This window comes from Bidens hawaiensis, unplaced genomic scaffold, assembly GCF_021521415.1.
Source record: "Bidens hawaiensis isolate Kalapana, Puna unplaced genomic scaffold, B.hawaiensis_p1.1 tig00002839_1, whole genome shotgun sequence".
NCBI classification, from domain to species: Eukaryota; Viridiplantae; Streptophyta; class Magnoliopsida; order Asterales; family Asteraceae; genus Bidens; species Bidens hawaiensis.
The window spans coordinates 1,125,539-1,146,236 of NW_027491153.1; the positions used below are offsets into that span (position 1 = coordinate 1,125,539).

General features: G+C 43.2%; 1 long non-coding RNA gene and 1 pseudogene across 1 annotated transcript; both read left to right on the forward strand.

The window, feature by feature from the left end:
• Positions 1-246: 246 nt before the first annotated feature.
• LOC143621312 (phosphoribulokinase, chloroplastic-like) lies at positions 247-20,263 on the forward strand (annotated as a pseudogene).
• On the forward strand, positions 16,193-17,180 carry LOC143621339 (uncharacterized). The gene is made up of 3 exons (XR_013151494.1): positions 16,193-16,348; positions 16,447-16,549; positions 16,895-17,180. It is a non-coding gene; the product is annotated as an uncharacterized LOC143621339 (long non-coding RNA).
• Positions 20,264-20,698: the final 435 nt, after the last annotated feature.

The following is a 20,698-nucleotide window of genomic DNA, read 5'->3' on the forward strand; positions in this document are numbered from 1 at the left end:
GTTTACCAAGTAATTTATTCCATGTAAACCAAGTCACGTGCTCAACTTGATAAAGTAGACACCAACTCATCATAGGCTCGATGAGTCGGCCCAACGGAAATTACGTCCAACATAACTTTCCCTCAAATTTGCATAGTAGACATAAATGGTATAACTCCTTTATGGCTTTATCCTTTAAAAGAAGTCGAGCACACACAAATTTTGAAGTACACATTCTAAAGCTTCAGAAAACAAGAGAGAGAAACAATGGCAGTGTACACAGTCCAAACTCTCAAAACCCACATCAGATTCAACAAAAACCAGGTTTGTTTCTTCAGTAATAGTGGTAGAAACACCAGTAGTGTTAGGCTTAGAGGTGGCAATATTATCACATGCTCAGGGGACACACTAGTGATTGGACTAGCAGCAGATTCTGGGTGTGGAAAGAGCACCTTCATGAGAAGGTTAACAAGTGTGTTTGGTGGTGCTGCGTCCCCACCAAAGGGTGCGAACCCGGACTCAAACACACTTATAAGTGACACGACCACTGTTATATGTCTAGATGATTATCATTCTTTGGATCGAAACGGAAGGAAAGAAAAGGGTGTGACTGCACTTGACCCACGAGCCAATGACTTTGATCTTATGTATTGAAGAAACACTAAGTGACCCCGGGCAGATTACGGATAATTTGGGGGTTAAATACATGTTTCCCACGAGGGTTAGTTCCGGCAAGATGGTTGTTCTTCAGATGGCCTGCAAAACAGACACCGTGAGCTCGTCACTGAGAAGGGGGGGTACCTCCTTGTGACCACCCTCCGGCGTGAGAATCAGACTAGATTGCTCTTGAATATAAGTGTATATTAAGAAAATTAGCTAGAGAGAAGATAAGATGATGATACCGTCCAAGGTGTTGGAGTATTTATAGCCGAAGGTAGGTTTCCAAGAAGGTACAGCCGGCTGAATAGTATTCCTGTTCTACCAACTGTGGGCTACGCACGTGCCATGCTGGTGGTTGGTGGGTAGGCAGCGGCTGATAGTGACCAGGCCGGCTGTGTACTATTCCTATTCCACCAACTGCAGGCTATGGACGTGCCCCGACAGGGGTTGGTGAGTAGGCAGCGGCTGATAGTGACATTAAGTATTAGAGCGTGCTGCTCGTCGTACTGTTGTCAGTGAGCTGTCGCTGCTTTGGTCAGATCTTTTGTCCATACCTCGTCAGGTACAGTACAAAAGATCCTCCAATAGCGTACGGACTGGCTCATTTGGGCGGGAGTTTTCCCGGCTTTGGGCGGGAGTATTCCCGACTTTGCTCATTCCTTCTTCAGGTGACATTACTGAATTATTTTGAGAGTTAAGTGCCTTGTGCGTGTAGCCTTCCTGTTAGTGCGGGTAGCCTTCCCTGATGGCTAGTATCCGCAGCTGCGGGAACAGGCGGAGTACGTTACCATTGGGAGGCTTTTCCTGCGGGAACAGCTTGCGTACTGCGCGTAAGGACGTCATCTCTCTGAGCGTGGTCGGTCCTGCAGATCTAGTTGGTCTCTGCGCAGACGTTCCTTTTAAAGGTGAGTCTTGTGGGTCCAACTGCGCAGACGTCCCTGTTTAAGGTGAGTCTTGCGGGTCCAACTGGGCTCTGTTGGGACCTACTTCTTCAAGTCCCCTCAGTCCAACGTTCTTCTCATGAATTGTTAATAAGTGAGGTGAACTTTTGGACTTAAGCAAGGGGTTTTGAAAAGGGTTTAGTTTTAAGGTTTTCCATGGGGATTCTTCCCGCGGAAGTCCTAATGTCACGTGCAGAAATTGCCGACTTTTCTGCTTGATCTTTGGGTATGATGCGGGTAAGTCTGTAACCTCCTCGCAAGTCAGGAGCGTTGAGTACCACTTGTGTAGATTCTCCATGAGGTTTTGGTAGTTTTAAACATAGTGATCAATTATGTTAAACAACCAATTCCATCTTGGAGTTTCAAACAATGTAGTTCTCAATGTTCCCGCTATGCGGGGATGTTATTTCCGTTTCCGCAAGCATGGCCCAGAAGATCCTTCTTGGTTTCAATTCCCTGCGGAGTGCTAAGTATGTGAAGGGTTTCGCCTTGACACTGTACCCGCACTCGTCTTATAGTTACTTTACTTCCAAGGTAATCCTGGCTTCAATTCCCTGCGGGTGCTAAGTATGTGAAGGGTTTTGCCTTGACACTGTACCCGCACCCATCTTATGGTTGCTTGGTTGCCGAGGTATTCTTGGCTTCAATTCCCTGTGAGTGCTAAGTATGTGAAGGGTTTGCCTTGACACTGTACCCGCACCCGTCTTATGGTTACTTGGTTGCCAAGGTAAGAGGGTGTAGTCCCTCTTACTTTTGAATCTTTTTGAATCTTTTTGAAATTCGAAGAGTTGGTGAAAGGATAAGAACAGTCTAACCTGTTGAAGGGACGTCAGCGTGGTCTGACGGTTTCTTCTGACAGTTTCAAGACGTGCAGGAAGTTATGGTGACGTGACAGTATATGGTCATTCCAGACGCTTTTTCAGGCGCGTGGGCGCGAGTTTTCGGGCGCGTGGCCGCGAAATTTATGGCACGCGTCCTGTCAACAGCTGTTGCCAGCTTGCTTTTTCCACGTGTCATAGTTTCATTGCACCTGCGTTTTCCTCTCTCTTCCGCATTAAATTCATCGCATTCATTGCGATGAGTATATAAAAGGGGAGAGGGTGCATCTTAATCCACACTTTCACTTCTCTCTTCATCTTCTAAGCGATTTCCGGCGAATACTCTAACTTTTCCGTCGAGCATTCTCCTGAAATCGTTCTTCTTTACATCCAAAGCATGTCTTCTGCCCGTGATTTTGAGGCTACCGCCGAGGAGTCTGACGTGTACGTCGAGAACCCGACGTCCACGTCTGATAAGGACGACAAGAGTACTGCTGGCGAGTGCCAGTGTGCTCTTCCTGTCGACCTTTATCAGTACGTTGTCAGGAAGTTCATGCTCGAGCCTTTCGAGCCTGAGTTTCCTGAACCTCATCAGACAGTGTACGATGCCCCCAAGGGCAAGATAGGGGTGTACGCTGCATTCTTCTTCTATAGGAATCAGAGGTTCCCATTGACGAAGTTTGTGTACCGTGTTCTGGAGAGACACGATGTACACTTGACGGAGGTACACCCAATGGCGATCGCCAAGATCCGCCATTTCGAGTGGGTGTGCCTCATTATGGGCGTGGAGCCCCACGTTGACCGCCTGATGACCTTCTACTCCTGGAGGTGCATCCAAGGCTGGTACACCCTGGTCAACCGGATCAAGGGTCTGAAGATTTGCGCTACCGAGCGCAGTCTTCGGTCTTGGAAGCGGGAGTTCTTCTACATCTCTGCCCGTGTCGTCCCTTTTGCGATGACATTCAAGAACGGGAGAGCACTCCCCAACCTTCACGCCTCCAACTACCAGGAGGCGGAATGGTTTTCCAAGATTTCCCGGATCCAGACTCCGGTTTACCGCTTTGCGGAGTCCGGGATGGTGATGCTCGGGATGAGCCGGGTATGGAAGGATGCCGGTTCTGAGACTCCGCAAGTGCCCATCGTCCTCGAATACGGTTTGAACTCTATCCCTTACGGTATGTTCCGTCTTCTTTGCTGATTTAGGGTTTTTCTTTTAACCATTTTTTTTTATTTTCAGAGGGGAATGACTTGCAGTTTCTCCTGCATCCGCGGGAGGCTGGTGGTCCCGCTCGGATGGGTACTCGTGCTCTAGATGAGAACGAGTTGCCCATCCTTGAGCAAACGGCGGATCGGTTCGTGGAGGTCTACCCGCCAGGCCACGAGATTCTGAGCGCCAGGCGGCCAGGTAAAGAACTCTTTGACCCTCGCCCTGTCAATGCTCAAACCTCTGCGGGAATTCCTCTAATTTTGTCATCTTCTGATGAGGAATCCGCAGATGGTCCTTTCTTGGCGAGGAAGAAGAAGGCTGCCGGCGGGAAGGGCAAGGCGAAGGTTGCCTCCACTGCCGATCCGGTGAATCGGTCTGAGTCAGAGACCGAAAGCGAGGAGGCGGCGGGGAACCCTGGTGGTGTTGAGACCACTGTTCCGGAGGTTGATACTGTGACATCTGCCCCTATCCGACCCGACCCAGGTACCCGTTTTCTTTGACCCGATCTCTTTCTGTTTTGATTTTATATTTATTTTACTTATAATATGATGTTTTCCTTCCCGCCTCTTTCTCTTCCTTCCCGCCTCTCCTTCCCCCTTCTCTCTCTTTCCGCCGTCCCGCCTTCCTTTCTCTCTTGTCGCCATCTCGCCCTTCTGTTTAACCCTTGCGCCTTGAATCCCCTTCTCTTTGCTTGTCCTTTGGTCCTTTCCGCCTAAGGATGCCTGCACAGCCCCACGCGCCAGACACCTTACAAGGAAGCCTGCGTGTAGACCAATTGTTCCTGCGTGAAGACCTGCTGCCTCTTGGCAATTGTTCCCGCAGCGCGCTAAGGACTGGAATTCTCCCCGCGACGCGCTAAGAATTGTTATTCTTCCCGCGGCGCGCTGAGGATTATAGTTCTTCCCGCGGCGCGCTGAGGATTTATGTTCTTCTCGCAGCGCGCTGAGGATTATAGTTCTTCCCGCGGCGCGCTGAGGATTTATGTTCTTCTCGCAGCGCGCTAAGGACTTGTGGATCTTCCCGCGGCGCGCTAAGTGTTGTTGTGCCAGCCTTCGCGCTCGCGCACTCAGCCTTCTCGCGCTAAGTCTGTCTTTTCTTCTGTTTTATCTTACTTGTATGCTTTTGATGTGTCTTATCTTCTGAGCTGTTGACTTAACCTATCTTGTGTCTGAAAAGTTACTTTCGGCGCTGCATGCGCACCAACCCCATTGGTTGGTAGATAAAGTGACTGACACAATCTTTTGAGATCTGCTTTGACCAGTAACTTTATCTGACTTCTCCCATGCCTTGTCTGTTTTCCTGTCAGCTTTATTCCTTTTTCCTGCAGCCGAATCTTTTGCTTTTCTGGCCTTTTATCTTTGGATATCTTGCTTTTGGAATCTTTTACTGTTGATATCTTTTCTTTTACTTTTGGAGATCTTTTCTAGGGTTTATGTCCCCTAGGGTTTGCCTATAAATAATACTATTTTCTTAACACTTCACACACTACACTTATTATCTTCCTCCCTTTGCTCTCTGCCTTGTTCTCCAGCCGCCTCCTCCCTTGCTCTCCTTTTCTCTCTTCCTTCTGCCCAGTTTCCGGTAATATATAATATATATAATAATTTACTTATTATTTATGCTAACTTATATTCAAGACTTAAAACAAATCGTTAAAACAATAATCTTTATTTATAGGTTAACTTGCGCTTATTTGAAGTGGTTCTTGCTTTAACTATCTTCACACCGATTATCAAGTGAGTTATCTCGTATCTATCCCTTTTTTTTTTTTTTTTTTTTTTTTTGTTTTAATGTTTTGGGATGTTCATGTGTTCGTACAAAACCTGAGTCTAAACTGTTTATGAAATTTTAGTCGCGCAGTATCCCATGTGTTGAGGATGTTTACTTGGCTGTTTATTTGTATGTGTATCATTAACCGCTTTGTTCGGCCTATTCCGCAGTTCGCGTTGGTACCATTAGATGAACACGGGAGACCTATCGTTTACGGTTTTCTTTGTTTACACTTGCACAGATGTTTTCTCGTTTTTATGCTCAATTGGGAGCATGGATTGAACTATGATCTATGAACTATCTTAGGCTTGATCACAATCTGATTACACCCTTGTTAAACTCTAGACATACACGTGTTGCGCGCAGATTTACTGTTATTATCTATGATTATCTATGATTATCTATTAAACTTGATTTCTCACCAACACGCAAGTGTTTGACGTTTTATTTTAACACATGTTCAGGTTTGCAGTAGCTGTTTTGGAGCTTGAGAACACGTAGGAAGTTCTTTTATCTTGGACCTAGATTAAAATGTATCAAGACAAGTTTATTGTTGTTTGAATATTATGCTTTATAATATATTGATTTATGTTGATTTATGTTCTTATGTCTTCTTTGCGCGTGCGCGATAATGTGTATGAATAAATATTGACACCCAATAGTGTCACGAGTAATGAAACAATATGTGGCGCCCCGATGTATAATCCGCCTTTGGTCGGGGTGTTACAGATACAGCTGTCACCTCCGAGCAGCCCAGGACAACGACGGTGACCGGCGTGAAGAGGCCGGCTCCATCGGGTTCGTCCCCGCATGTCCGATCCTTCAAGCTCAAGAAGACTCGTAAGTATAAACTTCATTTACTTTAACTGCATACCTTTCTGCCATTTGTTTTTAATATCTTGTCTTCATGCAGGCGTGGATGCAACTGCATTCCAAGGCGATGCGGGGAGGAGCGGTTCTGGACCCATGACGGTAGGTTTGGTCAACCTACCCGAGGCGATGACCCAGACGGCTGCGTCTGTATGCAGTATTGGTTCAGTTGCCCATCCTGTTGAGGCAACTGTTCCAACTGTATCGTTATCTCCGCCGGCTGTCAGTGCCATATTCACTGAATCTTTCACTGAGCCGGCGGTGATTGTTTCCGCGGGTTCCTCCGCAGCGGCGGCCACGGTTGTGAGTTCACCTCCGGTGAGTTCACCTCCGTTGGTTTCTACCGCGGCGGCCTCCACCGTGCCTCCTCCGGCGCCGGCAACTACGGCCGGTTCTTCAGGTATGTTTGGGGCTTCTCGCCAACCTCTGCCTCCTTCCCATCTGCCTGACCTCTTGGATGGATTTCCCTTAGGTTCAGGTGATGGGTTTGGCGGCTATCGGCCTGTTGTCGACCCTACAGGTGCGTAGGGTTTATTTTGGCCTTATACCCCTTTTATTATTGTAGTTCGGACTGTTTTGCTAAACAGTTATTTCTTTTATTGCAGTTCGTGACTCCAACGAGGTGTATGCTCCTTGGTGGAATATCCGCCGGGGAACGACCCTCCGGACTGCTGAGGATTGCGTCGAGTGGGCACGCCACGCTGCCCCCGCTGGTGCGCTGGGGGAAGCCATGTTCAGCTACCAGGAGGGTAGGCTGAGCAATTAATTGCGGATTCTCCTTGCCCGGATGCAGCCGCGCGTCGAGCTGCTTTGTCGTGAAAACGACAAGTTAAAGGCTGCGCATATCCAAGAGGTGGCTCAGGCGCGGGCTATCCGGGAGGAGAACAGAAGACTCTCCGCCGTTGCTGCGGAGAAGGAAAAGGCCTTCAAGGCCCTCGAGGTTGAAGTGCAGGCCCGGCTCGAGGCCCGTTCCAAGGCTGCTCAAGCTGTTAACGAACAGCTTAGGTTGGCTAAGGAAACAGCGCGGAACGCAACCGAGAGGGCCACCAAGGCTGAAGCTGTTGCTGAGCCTCTACGCATCGAGAATGAAGAGCTTAAAGCCAAACTGGAGAGGCTCCAACAGGCTCATGATGCCTTGGCCATGGAAGACGCCAAGAAGCTTCAAGAGATCTTGGACCAGAGGGGTATGCTTGACCATACTGAGCGTAAGCTAAAGGGCGTTGAAGAGGCTGCTGCTATGGAAGTGTTGCTTGCCAACCTTAACAAAAGTGAAGCCGAACGCGCCCGTAACCAAGCTCAAGCTGCCCTCCAGGAGGCTCTGGCTACCAAGGAATGGCTTCTTCGAGAAGCGTTGTCGCAGGTATGCGTAGCTTCATAATGTCTTCACGCTTTTCTTTGTACTTAGAAAAGGTTGACACATTTTTCTTTTTGTAGGTTGTGCATCGGATCTTCACGGAGACGTCTTATGACGATGCCATGAGCACAGCCCTCAATGCTTCTCATGAGGATGGGGAAAAGGCTGGCTTCCTGCTTGGTCTAGGGTTCGTTGACAATGGCATCCCGCCTTCCAACTTCCCTTTGTATGACGTAGATACTGAAGCTGTTTATGACCAAGCAGTGAACCAGTATGCCGCCTTCCCGCATCCAGTGGTGGAGAAGGTGAACGAAGTTGCTGCTGCTGATGATGGGTTAGCTATTCTCAAGGCCTTCCTTGAACCGCCACAACCAACTGATGGTGCGGGTTCAAGTGGGTTTGGGGGGAGTGGTCCTGAAGTTTGAACCTTTAGATCCCTTCCCACTGTTAGGATAGATGTAAAGATTTGTATAGATTTATATTCTTGTATGCGGGTATGTGCCCAACAATTCTTGTAATATTTGAATTTTGATGGAATATAAATTATTTGTTAACGCCTTGCCTTGTAAACCTTATATGTTTTGTTTCACGCATATTTTGGTTTAACTTAGCAATTTCTTGAGTACTTTGGATAAGTTAACTTCTCAACGTGGCAGATAATAGGTTAAAGTTTTGCTTCCTCTTTCATGATTGTGCGGGTAAGACCGTCACTTTCACTTAATAGGATGGCTAAATTTTACCTATATCTGACCTGCGTGGAGGTTTTCCTCATCTTTTCCTTAGAAATGTTTTCCGTTTTTGTGTGTTTATGCGGGTTTTTCCGCCTTCCACACGCAACGACTTCCTTTCACACTTATTTATGCGGTGAATACCGGCATCAGTGTTTCAAATAAGTTAACCGTTCGACGCGCGGTTGTCAATAGGTTAATGTTCAGTTTCCTCTATCATGATTGTGCGGATAGGACCGGCACTTTCATTTAGTGGGATGACCAAACTTCACCTATAACTGACCTACGTGAAGGTTGTCCTCATCTCTTAGAAATTTTTGCCGTTTTTTGTGTTTATGCGGGTTTTGCCGCCGTCCACACGCAACGACTTTCCACGTGATTATGCGGTGAATACCGGCATCAGTGTTTTGAATAAGTTAAACCGTTCGACGCGCGGTTGTCAATAGGTTAATGTTCAGTTTCCTCTATCATGATTGTGCGGATAGGACCTGCACTTTCATTTAGTGGGATGACCAAACTTCACCTATAACTGACCTGCGTGAAGGTTGTCCTCATCTATTAGAAATTTTTGCCGTTTTTTGTGTTTATGCGGGTTTTGCCGCCGTCCACACGCAACGACTTCCTTTCACACTTATTTATGCGGTGAATACCGGCATATCAGTGTGGAAAGTTCATAAGTATAAATGTAAGATCATTAGCGTCAATGTGATAAGGAGAATCATTTCCATTAGAAGTGGCTCTGGGCATTTTCTTTACAAATTTGAAATTGATCTACATGCAGCTTGTGTAATTGAGCTCCCTTCCATGTTGTTGGGATGGGAGTGCCATCGAGCCGATATGCACCTGGTTCGGAATCTCGTTGTTTACGCAGGATGTAGTCTCCAACATTGAAGCTGCAGTTTTATCCGTGTTTTCCCCAACTGGGGTTCTACACGCATTAGTCTGCTTAGCATTCATTACGCCACGAGGTGCGTGAGCGTCCCATCTCTGACAAATGCTTCGACGATGTCCTTCAAGTCTACGCATTCCTCGGTGGTGTGGCCTCTTGTCCTGTGGAAGTCACAGAATTTGCTTCGATCAGCGTTTGGACGCTGTCGGATAATTGGAGCATCTGGCCATGGGAGCCTCTCGGTGTCGAATATCTCGGTGACGCTTTTGGTGAGTGGCGTCCATCTGGAGTTCCGGTTCGACGACTGCATGTTATCCTTTCCGCCTAACCGAGGGCGAGAGCTGGATGAGGTGTCAAAGTTTACCCTTGACTGCCAAATGCCTAGCTTCCTCTTTTTGTTTAGTCGGGCGGTGAGGACGTTGTCTTCTCTTGTTTTCTGGGTGTAGAGGTTTGTGCTCTGGGGAAGATCTCTACCCAGTTGCTTTTCCGTTTCCGCGAAGCGTTTAGCTGCTGTCATGATGCCATCCCACGTGGATGGCATGCCATCTTTACCCGTTAAGGTGCGGATGAGCTCTGGGTATTCGGCGCCCTGGATAAAAGCAGCGCGAACAAGATCTTCGCTAATATTGCCCAGACTTAGCTTCTTTGAATTGAAGCGCGTGATGAAGTCTAGTAAAGACTCATCTTTCTCTCGGATGCAGTTGAGGATCGTCCATTGCTCTTCGGTATACTTTCGTTGTTGACTGAAGTGTTGGCTGAACTTCTGCTGGAAGTCTGCCCAATCGTAGATGTGATGGACCAGTAGACGGTCAAACCACGCTCTGGCTGCTCCAACCAGCGTCATCTGGAACATATAACACCACGTGGGTTCCGTCCAGTTGCTGACGGTTGCCCCCGCTATGAATCTGTTCAAATGATCGTCTGGGTCGGATATACCATCATAAGTGCCGATGTTGGACATCTGTTTGGCACTTCTCGGGGCAATTGCTTCCGCAATGTCCCTTGCAAACTTGGACGTTCCCGCATTTGCAGCAGTTGGTCTGAAGGTTTTAGAGAAGTCACGTGGGTTTCCACCCGCGTTTCTTGGTTTGAAGGTTTCTCCAAAATCCCTTCTCGGTTGGAAGCCCGTTTCATTACGCTTCCCTTTCGCCCTATGGCGAGGGTTTGCGTCGGAGTCGGATTCCTCCGAATCATCGTTCCAGTACTCGCACTCATTGCTCATGTTGAGCTGTTGTCGAATGCTTCCAAATTCGTCAGCCTGTTGGATGGAACGTAAGCGTTCGTCCAACTCAGCTTGGAATTCCTTCTGACGTGCTTCCGCCCACGCTTTAACTTGTTCAAGTGTTTGGCGGGGGAGCCTCGTCTGTTGTCTTTCTACCTGGGTATCAACGAATCCCAGGGGATGATTGTTTACTGCACTTGCCCCGGCTCGAGTGACCGGGGTAGTGTTCGTAAAATTTACTGCACTTGCCCTGGCTTGGGTAACCGGGGTAGTGTTCGTAAAATTTGTATTTTCGCCGGTGTTCCCCCCAGTAGCTGGGGTTGTGGTTACCGGGGTTACTTGGTCACTCGGTGGCCTTGGGACCGGAGTAACTTTAACCATCTTTCCAGAAGTTTTGAAAAAACTGAAAAAGAATTAACTTCTAGCTTTTATGCACGGATGGCGCCAATGAAGAAACACTAAGTGACCCCGGGCAGATTACGGATAATCTGGGGGTTAAATAGATGTTTCCCACGAGGGTTAGTTCCGGCAAGATGGTTGTTCTTCAGATGGCCTGCAAAACAAACACCGTGAGCTCGTCACTGAGAAGGGGGGGGGGGGTACCTCCTTGTGACCACCCTCCGGCGTGAGAATCAGACTAGATTGCTCTTGAATATAAGTGTATATTAAGAGAATTAGCTAGAGAGAAGATAAGATGATGATACCGTCCAAAGTGTTGGAGTATTTATAGCCGAAGGTAGGTTTCCAAGAAGGTACAGCCGGCTGAATAGTATTCCTGTTCTACCAACTGTGGGCTACGCACGTGCCATGCTGGTGGTTGGTGGGTAGGCAGCAGCGGCTGATAGTGACCAGGCCGGCTGTGTACTATTCATATTCTACCAACTGCAGGCTATGGACGTGCCCCGACAGGGGTTGGTGAGTAGGCAGCGGCTGATAGTGACATTAAGTATTAGAGCGTGCTGCTCGTCGTACTGTTGTCAGTGAGCTGTCGCTGCTTTGGTCAGATCTTTTGTCCATACCTCGTCAGGTACAGTACAAAAGATCCTCCAATAGCGTACGGACTGGCTCATTTGGGCGGGAGTTTTCCCGGCTTTGGGCGGGAGTATTCCCGGCTTTGCTCATTCCTTTTTCAGGTGACATTACTGAATTATTTTGAGAGTTAAGTGCCTTGTGCGTGTAGCCTTGCTGTTAGTGCGGGTAGCCTTCACTGATGGCTAGTATCCGCAGCTGAGGGAACAGGCGGAGTACGTTACCATTGGGAGGCTTTTCCTGCGGGAACAGCTTGCGTACTGCGCGTAAGGACGTCATCTCTCTGAGCGTGGTGGGTCCTGCAGATCTAGTTGGTCTCTGCGCAGACGTTCCTTTTAAAGGTGAGTCTTGCGGGTCCAACTGTGCAGACGTCCCTGTTTAAGGTGAGTCTTGCGGGTCCAACTGGGCTCTGCTGGGACCTACCTCTTCATGTATGAACAAGTCAAGGCTCTTAAAGATGGTGTGGCTGTTGAGAAGCCTATTTATAACCATGTTTCTGGCCTTTTCGACCCTCCTGAGCTCATTAAACCACCCAAGATTCTTGTTATTGAAGGTTTGCATCCCAGGTAAGCATCTTTTTTCATGCATTATATTGGTAAGATTCCAGTTAATTGTTAGTTTGTGTTAATGCAATTATGGGAGAAAAAAAATCTGACAAAAGTGAAGCGAAATAAAGGACATAAATTGAACCATGCATGGATACCCTAGTGCAATTGTTTGTTGATCTTTGCTACATTTTAGTAAGATGGAGTTCTATTTTAGAATCTAAATGTGTAGGAAGCATGCATGTGATTTGCGTTTGTTTGGGGAGAAGATATCAAAGGTGGTTCATGTGGAAATTTGGCTTTTACTTTACGGTTCTAACCCTACACACTAAATTATTGATTCCCCAAACTCACTTTAGCAAAAGAAGAACTAAATAAAGTACGCACACAGTACGATACCATTTTTTTTGGTCATTACTTCTCACTTGAGTAAATATCAGATACTAATAAGTCTAGCTTGGCTTTATTTTGGTAAGATTAACAAGTTTCAGGAAGATCATCACCACTAGATTTTTTTTTGGGTATTAACTAGCACGTGGCTGGTACTTCTAGGACGTTTTTGAAACTAATTTACTTCCAATAGGTTCGCTGTCTCTTGCCTAGTTCTCTTAGTCACACGGAATGGAAGTGGCAAGCCAGGAAAGGTTAACGTGACAAAGAAAATGCCGTGTGAGAACACCTCTTGGTACCACAAAACCAAGCCTGATTGGAAAGCTGCATCCCAATAGCCATCGTTTGAATGGAAGCTAAGAAGAAATCAAGACCCACACAAGAGCGAGAATCGGGAATGAAAAGAGCGGTGAATCGGGAGCATCGTCCCGTGTGTACACTGTACCTATAACAAAGTTACCCGTGGAGTCTGGAAGGTTGTGATATAGACAAACAATACATTTATCCTAGAAAATAGAAATGTTACTTCTAGAGAGATGCATAGCATATGTGAATTTGAAAAGTATTTTAGAAACATAGAGTACTTGTCATAGAGAATCTAAAATAAAACGTGCTAATAATATATAATTAGTAAGCTAACGATAACAAAAAAAATTATGAAAAGTATACTAAGAATAGATCAAACATAATAGAGACCGGCACGAAGATAAGAAAGCAACAAGAAACACCGCCAAAAGTAAAGATAGTCAAGCCCCTAACACCAAGCTAAAACAAATCTATACAAACCCCCCTAAAACTCCATAACCTTAATCCTACATAACTATGAAGTGTATCTTCAAACATATGCTTAGAGAGGTGTAAGTCTAGCAAGTCATTCCTTATATGCTCATCCGAAGTTAGTTTAGGTGTACTTTAATTTAATCATTCATCTTTCCACGATGAGTGTTTTCACGGCTATAACTAGTGTCGTCACGTGTCTCATTCTTCATATACTCAAATCATCTCAATATTGTCCTTGTCTATTATAAAATATTAGGCATCCTTAATATTTCTTGAAAAAAATCATTTCTTACCCAGACTAGCCTTGTGTGCCCACACATCTACATCAGCACTGCCACCTCTAGCTTATGCACACATGTCTTCTTGATGGCCTAGTAATCTGTTTCGTATAACATAGCTGATATTCATCTACACTAAACTACCTTGATGCGACGGGTTGCGTCCTTATATCTTTTTGAATCACTATGAATAAACGATTCTGAATACTTGAACTTGATTGATTGTGAAATCACTTGGCATTCAATGGTGACTAGGGCATCCTCCAAGTCATTTGCACCATTGGTATCAAAATAAAGATAATCTTACATTGAATAATTCATAAATCTTTGTTGCTAAAATTGTTCGCCACTCCTCAATCTTCATATTCAGGCCTTTTTACTTTCCGCAACTAATATAATATCTTCAGCAAAAGCATACACCACGAAACCACATCCTACTGGTAACTTGTGGTCAAAGATTTTCGGTTTTCATATTCTATGTGATTTCTTTCTAGTAGATTAGAGATATTTGTTTAATTAAACTAAGTTTACACATATGCTTATAGTTAGAATTCGACTTACGATCACATATGTTTTTGAATATACGTAGGTTTGATAAGAGAATACGAGACCTCCTGGACTTCAGTATTTACTTGGACATCAGTAACGAGGTTAAGTTTGCATAGAAACTTAGGTTTGAACCGCAAAACTGACAATTTACGTCCACACTAACAAGTGCTTATGCGGTTTTCGAAGTTTACAATTGAAATTAGTTATATATGTCTATTATATATTAATAGATAGACACATATGCGCACAACAAAACAGACTATAATATATAAGAATAAAAATGGTCCGAGCAAATGACTCTGCCTTTGAATTGTAGAGAGATATTGTAGAGAGGGGACACAGTCTGGAAAGCATTAAAGCTAGCATTGAGGCTAGAAAACCAGACTTTGAAGCTTATATCGGTAATCTTCTAAAACCATACTTCAGAATTTACATCTACCAAAAGTTATATTCTTGATTACATTTTGCAAGTTACACTACAAGAAATCTGTTCTGACACGACCACCCCTATACCGACCACAATTGTAGTCGCTATAGAACACCTGTACCGACCACATGTGGTCAGGATAGGGTTTGACCATATTTCACTTATGACCAACCTTTTACCGACCACATGTGGTCGGGATAGAATTAGCGGGAATTTTGGCACCTCGTGAAAATTTATTCCGACCACATGTGGTCGGGAAAAAGTAAATCTCTTTTATTTTTGATTTTTTTTTATTCTTTAGCCAGATGAAAATGTTATCACGACACATATACCGACCACATGTGGTCGGGATAGGGCTGATAATTTTTCTTTCTTTAACTTTATTAGCTATGAAACAGGATGACGTAGTTTGGGTAACCCTATACTGACCACATGTGGTCGGTATAGGTTGGCTTATTTTCAATTATAATTAATTTAAGTTAGCGGGAACACTATATTTATTGGCGCCATCTGAAAACTTTTTTCCCGACAACGTGTGGTCGGGATAGATTTTTTAATTTAATTTTGATTTTCATTTTTGGGCGCTATCGTCAAACTTTTTCCCGACCACATGTGGTCGGAATAGGTTGTTTTATTTTAATTTTGATTTTATTTTATCATGAACTATTGAGAGCAAGAAACGATGTTGTTTGATAACTAGAATTTTTTTATTTTATTATATATATGTAAATTAAATAAAATGACAACGTTTTAGACCCCCCCCCCCCCCGACGGCCGGTGACATGTTGTGGGAACAAATTCCTTTTATGTGTTTTAATTTACTTCTAGCAATTAAACGAAAAGACCACGTTCTAAATAGAGTATTATATATATATATATACGCCTATGATTTATGTATACCCGTGTATATTTGTATGTCTATGACTATGAATGTATGTGTGTGTTGTGTGTATATGTCTATGTATGTGTTGTGTATCTATGTATTTGTGTATGTATGTATGTATGTGTTGTGTATGTATGTATGTATGTATGTATGTATGTATGTGTGTATGTGTGTATGTGTGTGTGTGTTTTGTAATCCGGCTGCCTCCGTCATCTCCTTCGTCCTTACAAGGTTGTATCCGATTCATGTATAAATTATGCTTACATAGTCCATATTCGATCGAAATTCTTGTCGGTTAGGCTAATTGTTTATCATTTATGGTATACTTGCTAGATCCCCAAAATTACCATATGTGTTACCATTATATTGGGGCATAATGAAAGCTAAACAAAGTCGAGATTTTATCATGTTTTGTTTGTTAATAATGTTTGATATTTTGACTGTGAATCTTCTAATTAACTGAAATTAGGGCTTGATTTGGGTCAGTTTAATATGTATCAGTTTGATGTGCTCAGTTCTTGACTTAGTTTGGAATGTTGCAACCTCCATATCCCTGTAATTATGGTCGACTCGTCTGTGAAGGAGCCAACCCCGAGCTAAGGTAAGTTCGTTTATTAGATGGTATGTGGAATAATTAGTGAAATTCAAAGGCTTATTTCAATAGTTGTGTTTTACTCATTGTTATTTCTTTCATGATGATTCAAGAGCTCTAAGAAAATTTCACGAAATTTAAAAACAGATGAAGAGATTTTCAAGGTTGGGTAAATCTAAAGGCTGCTGTTAATAAAGTGACAACAAAAGGATCTCGGAGATGAAAGGCTCATACGGCCCGCAAACTGCTACTCATTTGTTATCAGGTTCGGATGGAATTTTTTTTTATTGATTTTTAAAGACCGGTTTTTGTTTTATGCTACACCCATATGGTTTATTGTAGGGTGCAAACAAGCCGCGCCCAATCTCAAGCTCGGCTCATAACTTGGTTAAGGCGGTCAGGAGACTGTCCGGGTTGCATACATGTAGTATAGAAGGGTATGTTTTACATATGTTTCAAGTTTTTATAGTATAAACTTCATGATAAATGATTCTTCATAACTTGATGTAATTGTTTATATTTGGTCTTTTGGCAGGAGCATAGATAAGGGTTTAGAAAGGTAAAGAGGAATCTGGTACCAAAAAAGGTCGTGGGCGCTGCGATTCAAGAAGTAACCTCATACCTTTTCTTTCAATTTTGTAAGTATTTAATTTCATTTGCTAGTTTACACTTTTAGTTTTTTCCTGCCAAGTGAATATTTTTTGCTTTCTTAATGTATATATTTTGTTCATGTGTATGCACATATATTTGTATGTTGGTTAGTATTACGAACACGACTAGTTTGACCCGAAATGTGAATATATGTATGGGAATGCATGTATACGTACATATGTATATTGGACTTATAGGTTTGTATTAAGTATATTTGCATTTTTGTTAATATGTATTATATATTTATTGTATGTGTATGCGAATATGCATATATATGTTAATATTACGAACACGTCCCATTTGACCTGAAATGTTTTTTCCCTTTAATATAGGATACAATTCAAAACAAGCTCACTCAGATGCGAAGTGAAGCGGGTGATTTACCGGTTGATGAGGTCGGGTTTCTTAGAAGTTCACTTGGTTTACGCTATGTTTGGGAATGGGATATTCGGCAAAAGGTTAAAATACAACAGCAATATGGCGTGCATGTACAAACAACCAACACTATCACTTGAATCATCATGCAAGAACAATTGATGGAATTGTGCGCCGAGATTGTTGAAATTAAGTGAATAACAAAGGGTGGCCCGAGTCAAGATGATGAAGACACCAATATGATGAAGATATAGTGAGTTATTAGTTATGATATTGTGATGATTTTTATGACAATTATTTAAACCATTTAGTTTAACATTTTGTAATTTGACGTTGATGGTTTTATTTGTTAAAAAATGTCTAGAAATTTCGTGAACTGTATCTTTACAATTACGTTTTAATTGGTAAAAAAACTAGAAAAATTATATATTTTTTTTAAATTTAAAATTACCTATACCGACCACATGTCGTCGGTAAAGGTATTTAAAAAAAATCTTATACCGACCACATGTTGTCCGTAAAAGTTTTTAATTTTTTATTTATTTTTAAATGAGAAAAAAACTGTGACAAAACTTTTTGCGACCACTTGTGGTCGGAAATGTGTACTTATACCGACCGATTTTGTACCGACCACAAATTTGACTTATAGCGACCGTTTTGTACTGACCAACCTATACCGACCATATGTGGTCGGTAAAACCTGTGCCGACCACATGTGGTCGGTAAAGGTGGTATGAACAGAGCAATTTTCTTGTAGTGTTATGTGATGAGATATGGTAAAACATACTGGTTAAACATGTTCGGTAATAGGTCGAAATAAATATGTTATTATGCACTAATCGAAATGCGTCAAACTAAAACACACTCCCTATTATAATAAATGATCTACAATTGTATAAATGAATAAGAGTTCAAACAACGTTCAACTGATTTGACGCGATTTATATTTATGATATGTACTGTGGCATGATGATGGCGATATATGTAGACCCACAAAAGCAATATGCGGATGTAGTTATTGAAGTTTTGCCTACTCAGCTAATCCCTGAGACCACCCGTAATGGGTGCGTTATGGCTAGCTTTGAGGACGAAAACGCGGGGGTACACCGCCCCCCTGCGTTATGGTGAACTTGAAATGGCAAGCGTTGTATATACAACGCGGAGAATGGCACAAAATCCAAGGTGACCGTTTGAAAAATGACCGTTGGAAAATTAAAAAAAAAAAATTTATTTCCTATATATTAAACCATTTCATCCCCAATCAAACCTTATTAAATTTATAAAAATTATCTTTCAACTCTATTAAAATTCCTTTATACCAAATTCACTATATATGGATCCTCCATCTATATATAAACAGTTTTTCGGGCCCGACCAACAAGCCGAGGACGTGGAGGAGGAACGGGCGGTTACGAGTGCGATTATGCTCGCGACACAGTATATGAGTTCCGTTACGGGTGCGATTAGCTCTCTACCCCCCGTTTCAACAAGAGCATATATCGAACGAGATCGTGCCGAAGCCAACAAACGGTTGATGGCGGATTGCTTCTGCGACACGCCGAGATACAAGAACCCGAAGACCTTTAGGCGTCGTTTTCGGATGTCTAAAAATTTATTTATGCGCATCACCAATGATTTGGAGCGTGAGTTTGATTACTTTAAGCAAAAACCTGACGCTCGAGGGACGCTAGGATTCACGGCTATTCAGAAGGTTACGTCAGCCGTGCGCGTGCTCGCCTACGGAAACACGACCGACATCAACGACGAGTATTTAAAGATGGCCGAAAAAACAACTCGGGACACCTTGGAGTATTTTTGTTACGGTACGTTTTGTTTTTGTTTTTTAAATAGTTTATCGCTTGTTTACTGTGATCATTTATTTTATAAAAATTTTGTAAAATATAGGAATATTTAAACTATATGGAACACATTATCTGAGAGAGCCCAACGTTAACGATCTACAACGTCTTTACGAGGCACATACAAGGGTACATGGTTTCCCCGGCATGATAGGAAGTGTAGATTGCATGCATTGGGAATGAGCTAATTGTCCAACTGCATGGCGAGGTCAATTCACACGAGGTGACCAAAAGGGACCAACGGTCAGCCTTCAAGCTTCAAGCGATCGCTTCATACGACCTTTGGATTTGGTCGGCATTCTTTGGTATTCCCGGTTCCAACAATTACATAACCGTCTTAGAGCAGTCTCCTGTGATGGAGAGTTACATATCTGGGACCGTTCTCGTTGCTTCGTTTTGGGCTAACGATAACTTCTACAATCATGGGTACTATCTGGGTGATGGAATATATCTAGAGTTCGCGATAATTGTTAAAACATTCAGAGACCCAATGGATGAGAAAAGACAGTATTTAAGAAAGTGCAAGAGTCTGCGAGAAAGGATATCGAGAGGTGTTTTGGTGTTCTTCAACAACGATGGCATTATGTTAAAAATCCTTGTCGTCTGTGGTCTTTAGAAAGAATGAGATGTGCTATGTATGCGTGTATCATAATGCATAACATGATCATCGAGGACGAGGGAAGAGAAATATGTCCAACTTTCATACCGGACCCGGATCCACCACGGACTCCGGCAAGTATGGAGCAACGACTCGAAAACTCGGATTCCGTGCGGTCAAGTGAGATACATAACGCACTAAAGGAGGATTTGGTCCAACATCTTTGGATGTATCGGCCTCTGCCTGGTGAAAACGATGAGGAGGACGAGGACGACGACGATGATGAAGACAACGACGACGATAAAAACGACGATGAGGATGATGAGGAGGACGAGGACGACGACGAAGAGGGCGAAGACGACGACGACAACGACGAATAGTTTTTTTTATTTTTTCTTGTAATATTTATTTAATAAAATATTATTGTTATTTGATTATTCTTATTAAAAATTTAAAAAAAAACAAAAAATGTAAAAGTGACTGGGCGCCACGTGGCGCATAACCCCTGGATGTGGAGAGTTATGACTACAGCCTGTTTTTGTACAAAACCATAACTCTGACTGGGCGCCACGTGACGCATAACCCCTGGTTGTGGAGCTTTACGACTACACATGGTCTAATGACACTGAGGGGAAAGTGTTGAAAGTGAAGTTAATCGTGAAAGAAAGAGTTAAATACTTTAACCCGATTTACTTATTCGATGAAGGTTCCACAATTTCATGGATCCCATGTGGAAAAAGCTCACTTGCTCCTATCCAGGAATCAAATTCGCCTATGGTCCGGACACTTATTTCGGTCATGAGGTAAGTCTGTACCATACACAACAAAACAATGTTGAAAGTGAATGGCGCAATTTTGAAAAATTTTAAAACAATATATACCATATTAAAGAACTCTATCTTGAGTTTGAAATAAATTTACTTCCAACAAGGATTATAATGATTAACATCAATAATTACAAAGAAACTTGCAAAAAGAAGAAAACACAACCGTCTTGAAATCTAACTACCATTCTCTCCTCATCATTAATATATTCATGTGTAACTAACACAAATGGTTACACATAACAAACGAACGAGAATCTCCTATTCCCTCTCTATCAATGGTAACTACCCAACAGTAGTAACTACACTCGTAAGTGGCAACTCCCAACCAACCTTTATTCCTTATAAGTACTAACCATTCCTTAATAGTTATTTTAGTTTCCACGAGCACTCAAATTACTACTTTGTTTCGATTCCCACTTATAGACCATTAAAACCGATAGTTATCCATTGTAATCTTGAATTTAACATGTTATGCCA